The sequence below is a fragment of the Schistocerca piceifrons genome, chromosome X, assembly GCF_021461385.2.
Source record: "Schistocerca piceifrons isolate TAMUIC-IGC-003096 chromosome X, iqSchPice1.1, whole genome shotgun sequence".
Taxonomy (NCBI): Eukaryota; Metazoa; Arthropoda; class Insecta; order Orthoptera; family Acrididae; genus Schistocerca; species Schistocerca piceifrons.
The window spans coordinates 187,656,220-187,662,846 of NC_060149.1; the positions used below are offsets into that span (position 1 = coordinate 187,656,220).

At 40.5% G+C, this 6,627-nt stretch overlaps 1 pseudogene; it reads left to right on the forward strand.

The window, feature by feature from the left end:
• Positions 1 to 4,437: 4,437 nt before the first annotated feature.
• On the forward strand, positions 4,438 to 4,555 carry LOC124723388 (annotated as a pseudogene).
• The last annotated feature ends 2,072 nt before the right edge of the window (positions 4,556 to 6,627 follow it).

The following is a 6,627-nucleotide window of genomic DNA, read 5'->3' on the forward strand; positions in this document are numbered from 1 at the left end:
AACAGTACTGGCTTACCAGAATTGGCACTGTCGAGGCTGAGATGAAGCGTGAAATTGACTCAGGGGAACAGCTGTGTGATGTTAGGAATTTAGAGACAAGGTATGCTTTAGTTAACGTGGATAAGAAGATTGTGGCCAGCCGTGATGAGACCAAGACAATGCTGATATGGTTCAAATGGCTCTGAGCACTATGGGACTTAACTCCTGAGGTCATCAGTCCCCTAGAACTTAGAACTACTCAAATCTAACTAATCTAAGGACATCACACACATCCATGCCCGAGGCAGAATTCGAACCTGCGACCGTAGCAGGCGCGTGGTTCGCCTAGAACCGCTCGACCACAGCGCGCTGTTTGATCAATGTAAGGTTAAATTTGCGAAGAGGTTGTTAGAGGGTTCTGCTCAAACATCGGCAAATCAATGAACTGATCACTTAATTCACTTCAGGCAGTTGAAAAATTGTTTTTGAATAGGTGCTGGAGCAATTAAAACAAAGTAGATTGCAGAATAATTTTCTGAATGGTCCAGTGTACAGGTTGGGTAACTTTACCATTAGAAAATTTTGCCAGGAAGAGTTACGAAAGTTTGTGCATTTAGGCAGGCCATTGCGGGTACCCACTGAGGTTTCTGCTTGGAGAAGGAGATTGCCAGAAAACTTGGAGTGGGAGATGATGCATTGTCCAATTGATTCTATTGAAAATTTTCTATACCTTATTGAAATGATGGATGAGGCACTGTCCCACTAACCAAGTTATGGGAGGAATAATCAAGTAACCAGTCAGAGGGATCAGCATGATAACAGGAGTAACAGCAACTGTACAAACTGCCAGCAGAATCATAATAGAAAGAGGGATATGGATTAAAGTTGGAGAGAGAACAGGGGGAGATTAGGTGATGAGGATAGGTAACAAAGGGGTCCGGGGGAAAATAACAGAACTGAACCAGGCCAGTGGAAGAAAATGGAAACAGGAGATGGGAGCAGAATAACAAAAGACTACAGGGCCACAGTTCGAAAAACTACTAGTTGTTCCAAATGGGGTCCATTTTGGGACAAGGAATGATCCATGAAATAAGACCAAGTTGGGATAATAATTACAGGCAGTTTAGCAGGAGATGTTTCAGGAATAATAATAATAACCATAATATAAGTAAAGAGATAAGGGAAGAAATAATTCTCAGAATAGATGCATTTCTGGGTAATGGAAGTTTGTTTGGTGGTTGGCATATGCAGTATGATAAACGAAATGTAAACAGATGATCTTTATGACCAGGCAGTGGGATCTGTCTCTAATTTTTATGGGGAGAGTGAGTGTTATTTGCAGGATGGAACTGCATATAATGTCTCTGTTGTAGGAGCTGTATCTGGTTAAAATAGAGCCTAATGATGTAAATTCTGTTGAGATTTGTGTGAATAAGGTTGGACAGCCAACTTTATTATTAGTTGAACCATGGAAGAATAAAAAGGAATGTGTTTTTGATTTAAAGGATCGGCTAAACAGGGCCAAGTGGATCCAGAAGTGGGCGCCAGAATATTGGTCACTTAGCAAATATGTTAAGCAGTTGGGGGAGTGAGGAGAGAGGGATGAGGCATACTATGACGCTCTTACAGAAATATTTGATGGGGATAGACAATTTGATGTACTAAGGAGAGTTTGTGTGTTAATGGAGGGAGAAGATAGGATGAGGAGTAATAATGTACAACAAATAATTGTTCAGATAGTGGAAAATGGGGTGGAGATGATGAAATTCATAATTTCTTGATTTGGAGAAAAATTAAAACAACTATGAGGCCAGTCACTGGGTAAATTTTGGAAAGTACATTCAGAAAGTGGAACCAAATATATGGCACAAAGAAAAATTTAGTTTTCGCAGGAGGCTAGGGGGTTGAGTGTAGGGAATACTGAATTTCAAAATGCATTTGAGTTAATGTTTGCAGGGGATGATGAGATAGAACCATATAGTGGGGGTCAAGTGAGTACCATGGTGAAAGATTTTATACATAAAGTAGTGAGGACCGTTTAGCTGAGACTGAGTTAAAGCATGAATACACTGAAAATGTGCAGGCCGGCCGGTGTGGCCGAGCGGTTCTAAGCGCTTCAGTCTGGAACCGCGCGACCGCTACGGTCACAGGTTCGAATCCTGCCTCGGGCATGGATGTGTGTGATGTCCTTAGGTTTAAGTAGTTCTAAGTTCTAGGGGGCTGATGACCTCAGATGTTAAGTCCCATAGTGCTCAGAGCCATTTGAACCAAAAGGTGCAGCCAATAATTAATGTTAAAGTGGGAAAAGTATGTGAGACTGCTGTAGTAGACATTGGCACTTCCGTTAGGGGAACAGCAGAAGGTTTTTGTGATCACATCAGGCCTGATAAGACAGTTGAATTTCCAGTCGTAGGGGTGAGAATTAAAAATGCAACCAGAAATTATAGCAAACAAGTGAGGAAGGAGTCTCTACTAGATATAAACATTGGGGGTGAATTGTTTAGTCATGCATTCCTCATGTTTAAAATATACTTAAGTTTAAATCTGGTAATGGGCATTGATTTTTGAGTAAGGATAGGGCATATATTAACTGTAAAGATAAGGTGTAGGAATCTAATGTTCTAATGTTGGGGGAGGCATGAAGTGCAATAAATGATGATGACTTAGTGCAGGCTTTCATGGGTCTCAATGTTTATTGGATGAAGTAGAGACTGAGGAAGAGATAAGCAGGAAGGTAAATGACTCTACGGGTATTGACGACACAGAAAGGAGAGAACTATACAACCTATTAAGTAGAAATAGAAATGTATTTTCAGAGATGCCAAGGAAGGTGACCAATTTCGAGTGTTCTCTCAGAGTGAAACCACATGAACGTATTAGGATTATATCATATGCCATTGCAGTGACAGAAAGAGAGGATGCTAGAACGGAACTGCAGCTTATGCTTCATGTGGTGATGTATTTGTAATTAATTACAGGGGTAGTATTATTTTGCTGTTATATGTAAGAATTTTGGAGGGGCTGACTCAGAGTAAATATGTGCAATTGTGTCAAAATTCTGTGAGTGAGTTAAGAGGATTGGTAGATGGCAGAGAAGAGAAGAATAATGGTATTATAAGTGCCAGTAGCTACAGTCCAGTTTAGCAATTAATAGGTAGTTGATCTGAACTTAAAAAGAAGGCTATTAATCGAAATGTAATATGGAATTGTGTTTAGAGCTTTTGTTTTGGTTTGATATTTGTCATATGCTGTTGCAGCCATGCACGTATAGATATTTTGTTTTGGACCAACACCATATATTTCTTGGTGTGTAAGTGGCCATGTGGAGGCCATATTTTTAGCAGCTAATCAAGAGCAGAGTAACTTAACAGTACTTTCAAGTCACTGTTATCATATTTGAGGGATTGTATTTCTGAACAAACTAACATTTTGGTTTCCGTTTCTGAAGGCCTATGGGTTTTATTGGCTCCATGTACAGCACTGATTAATATCTTCCTATGAATTAGGATATCTTTGGTCTCTGTGGCACTAAGCTTAAATTAAGATGTTAAGTAACATCACTGGAAATTTGGATTGTTGTTCTAAATAGGGCTTGTTTGTTTGTTAATACTTTTTCATGACACGAGTCACTTGAACCGTCTTCTTTGAGCATTAATGATTGCAGATCATAATTTCACTTTTATGGGAGAAACCTTGCCTCAGTGTAGTACAGTCGCAATGACTTGGATCCTTCCGTTTCTGAATGGCGAAAGTTGTTATGACAGAAATGTACTTAGCACAAGCTCCTTACAAGCACTAGAATCTGTTTATTTCCATCAGGCGTCGCCCTGAAATTCAGTGTTGATTGTGTCAAGTCTGAATTGCGGATGGGGTGGCATTCGATCCGACCAGTCCTTGGTGTTCAGACAATCGGCAGTCGCAGAAATCTCGTTGGGCTACTTTCGTTTCTTGCCAATGTCATGTCAGCTGGGTGGCAAGTCAGCTTGAAACGGCGCCTCTGACATGAGTTGCCTTATTGTAATGACGCTGGGCAGCTCATCGTAAGACTACAAAACGTGTAGCGAATTTATTGTCTGTGATCCTTTAACATATAGAGAAAAGTGAATTGCCAAAACTAGAGAATTTTTTAACAGCAAAACGAATTGGGAAAAAATTACTACTTGGTAGTAAACTTCAGTTTTCTTAACAGTGGAATTGTGTCCACGGGAATTTTGATTTCAGTTGTCTTTTGTTTATTGCGTTTGCCAGACAAAACTGTATTTCACATAAATATAGGAAAACGTGAGGTTAGCCGTTAGTTTTTAGGAGCTGTTTAATTGTTACATGTTGTCTAACGATTTGTAGTTGAGTATTTTTTATGCACAGTACTACTAATATTTAGATATGTGATTGGGATAGGATTAGGGTAGTAAGTGCCGGTGCATCAGTTAGTTTTACTTTCTCTATACTTAATGAGTGGGCAACGGCCTTGCCGCAGTGGATACACCGGTTCCCGTGAGATCACCGAAGTTCAGCGCTGTCGGGCGTGGCGGGCACTTGGATGGGTGACCCTCCAGGCCACCAAGCGCTGTTGCCATTTTTCGGGGTGCACTCTGCCTCGTGATGCCAATTGAGGAGCTATTCGACCGAATAGTAGCGGCTTCGGTCAAGAATACCATCATAACGACTGGAAGAGTCGTGTGCTGACCCCACGCCCCTCCTATCCGCATCCTCGTCTGAGGATGACACGGCGGTCGGATGGTCCTGGTAGGCCACTCATGGCCTGAAGACGGAGTGCTATACTTAATGAGTTGGGGAGATACTATGTTGATGTGATACTATACTTACTGCTAATTGCGACACCCTTCACTGTGTGAATGAGTCGCGAGTGGGGTATTGTGACGGTACAGCCCACAAAAAGATGTCCGTAAATTTTGAGACCAAACGCGACTGCCTCCGGACTGTTGGTTTTGGGCTGAAAGACAGACGTAGCCGAGCGACCACGAGTTCGACAGAAAAAGAGGGATGGAAACGGACGGAGGCCGCGCTGAGGTGCGCACAGTGGCACCGGCTTTGCAGTTCCACCAGTAGATGTTGGCGCTCTTTGAGCTTCTGCTGCTGGATAGATATGGAAGCATGAAAAATCCTGGTGACTACCAGACATTCAGGATGCTCTGAAAACACATGGCCGGAATTCCTCGTGCTCGCTGACTGTTGGGGGCAAAGAGTGGTGGAAAAGACCGCCATGACTGGCCAGAGGGGCCAGATAAAATTCTGAATAAAAGATCTCAATAAAAAGGTGTACCTGTTAGGATACTCGAAATCCAGTACCACATATAAAAGGAGAACGTGATGACGAGTGCTAAGGTTCAGACGCGCCTTCGGTTCGATGTATAGTATCTAGGTTATTTTAAGTTAAATATCTTGTGAACAATGTTAACGTTAAAAATTCATAAGTTGATGACACCTTTACTGATTTTTATAAACGAAGTTTCTGTGAATAGGTCTCGTAAAGAGCCATCAAAAAATCAAGACAGGATTGTTAGATTACCAGTTTTGAAATAAAGGCTGGGGAGGGTATTCCGTGTGGGGATGATAGTGAAATTTTGCCGCAGCATTAATTAATATGTTGATAGTACAGACAGTATTGTAAAATAAATATAGTTATAGAAGTATGAGTATGGTTACTGTTAATTTTTTGTATCTGTTAAAGACAATGTAACAACAAATAACGTTTTGCATGATAGAATTAGAATTTACAAGATAACTAATGAGTGGAATGAAAAGCTGAAAGCAAGGATGACAAGATAATAAAACGTCCATGCAAAATCATGCATCTCGGATAATAAATATGTATAGCGATGTATTTATATGTTCCAGAACTAAGAAAGTATATGTTTTCACTCATGTTGCAATTGAGGATATAAATACAGGGCAGCCATCTTGGTGCAGACAGTCTGATAGTGGCGGCCCTAGGAGGTGAATAGTCTGACTCTGGAGAATTTGCAGGCAGTTGTAGTGGTGAATTATGTATGCACAGTATGATAATCACTTCATGAAAGTGTTGAAAATTTTTTAAGTGTATAAAGGTGGACTTGAAAAATTTACATTTGTGTTCCTAGAAAACACAATATTTTTCGTCAGGGGACGATTCAGAACTTTGAAATTTCACCGCCGACCTTAACGAGTGGATTTTTTTATCTTGTAATTTTTGTTATTTCGCATATGAGGAACTTTATCTTGAATTTTAAGTGAGTGGGGTTCACAATTGATGCGAGATTTTGGAGTGCGCGAGATACTGCGTGGGTTTATGTAAGTTCTCTCACTTACTTAGTAACATTCAGTATTGATAGTTCATAAACTTGTTACTGGGAAAATAACAGGACAGAAATTCAATTTTGATATACTTTCTTTATTGAGCGTAGTGAGCTCTCTTTACGAAAATTTCTGCAAGCATTTAATTGGAAGCTCCTTTTCCTTAGTTGACAATTCTGGTGCCAATGTGACGAGTGATTGATTTGCCGATAGAATCAAACGCAGCCAAATTAAGTAAAATAAATACAAGCATTCACTGCAGCCCTTGATAGAGATCTACTAATTGGGACATTAACTCGTTGATAATCTGCACAGTAGTGCTGGGGTCTCCGAGCTAATTCAGTTATTTTTTGG